This window comes from Phoca vitulina, unplaced genomic scaffold (assembly GCF_004348235.1).
Source record: "Phoca vitulina isolate PV1807 unplaced genomic scaffold, GSC_HSeal_1.0 scaffold35, whole genome shotgun sequence".
Lineage (NCBI taxonomy): Eukaryota > Metazoa > Chordata > Mammalia > Carnivora > Phocidae > Phoca > Phoca vitulina.
In genome coordinates, this window is record NW_022589738.1 from 4,753,987 (window position 1) to 4,755,540 (window position 1,554).

At 50.8% G+C, this 1,554-nt stretch overlaps 1 pseudogene; it reads right to left on the bottom strand.

Annotated features, from left to right (window-relative positions):
* Positions 1-791: 791 nt before the first annotated feature.
* On the bottom strand, positions 792-1,345 carry LOC116645996 (annotated as a pseudogene).
* Positions 1,346-1,554: the final 209 nt, after the last annotated feature.

A 1,554-nucleotide genomic window follows, 5' to 3' on the forward strand; every position in this document is an offset into this window, starting at 1 on the left:
TTTAAAAGTAATCTCTATGCCCGATGTGGGGCTCGAACTCATGACCTCAAGATCAAGAGTTGCATACTCTACTGACCGAGCCAGCCAGGCACCCCCAACCATGTGAAGTTTTATAGGTATACTTCCAGCTCTTAATGTATGTAATTTTGAAAGAGCAGTGGTTTTTTTTTTCATGTACAGTATCCAAACAATTATTGATTGGTGCATGTGTGTGTGTGTGCATGCATCCACACTTCTGTGTGTTGGGTGAGTTGTGGGCAGTGGGGAAGGCAGAGGAGGGAGCTCATACTTACTGTACAGTTACTCTGTGATGTGACCGCTTGGCATTATGCCAGTTATTTTCATACATCCCATCGTTTAATCCATGATAACGGTGGTTCTCAACCACCCTCCGAATTTTTGATTCAGTAGGTCTCAGGTCACTTGCTTCTCAAGTTCAACCTGAAGGGTCCTGATACTGAATATCATTATCAAGAATATAAACATTGATTTATATTTGCATAGACCTTTCTAGTTTTTTATCTCAAATTCTATCTTATTTATCCTTTAAATTAAGATTAGGAATGAATCTTATTTGATCCTGTGTGGTGGATGTTATTATTCCCCTTCTAAAAATAAGGCAGATCTCAACTGAGGGACATTCTTTTTTTTTTTCCTGCAAAAAGCTTTATTGTTTCCATCTGGCCCACGGCTTGGGAGAGGGCTCCAGGGTGGTTAAAACGCTGCCTAGAGGCTTCAGGGAGAGACTCAAGGCCCAAGCCCTGGCACCAGCGTGATGCCAGAGGGACCCCTCAAGGACTGCTGGGCTTCAGAGGCTCCCAGTCGTGCTTGAGGGTGAGCCTTTGGAAGAGATACTCGCCCAGCCCAGCCTGGGAGCCGGCCAGCCTGCGGAGGTTGGGCAGGTGGTTGCCACCTTCTTGATGAGTGGCCCCTCCTCATCCAGGAAGTGGTTCTCCCGGAGGTCACAGGGGTGGGAGTCTGCGCGGGCAGAACCCAGGGCGGGTAGATCCAAAAGGGCCTGGTTCAGGCTCTTCTCCAGAACCAGGGCAGCTTCCATGGCATCCAGGGTTTCCCCCTACTCATCTTGGGACGGCTTCTGCACGTCCTGGAAGAGGGTGCCGCTGCCACGCTGGTTTTGCATCTTCAAGAGACACCTGGCGCCCTTGCGCTTCTCCTCGGCCAACTCGCTGAAGAAACGTCCCACACCTTCCAGAGCCACGTCGTCCTGGTGGAAATAGAAGCCCAGAGAGGGGTAGGTGTACGAGGCCCGCAGATGCACGTTGACCAGGTGGTTGACGGCGGCCTCCACCTCGGGGGCATACTACTGACGAATGTGGGAGCTCATGGTTGATCTGTATTAAGGAGCTAAGCTCATAATTGGGTGTTGGGTGGTCCCGGAGGCAGAGGGTGGCCAAGAAGATGGCTCCGAAGTTTGCGACTGGAAATAAGGTTGGAGGGTGGTCGTTGGCTGGTAGAAGGGGCGTCCTTAGGTCTGTTCTGTCCAAACATTGTTGAAGCAAGAGATAGATCTGCAGGACCGCGGGGCGCACTGCC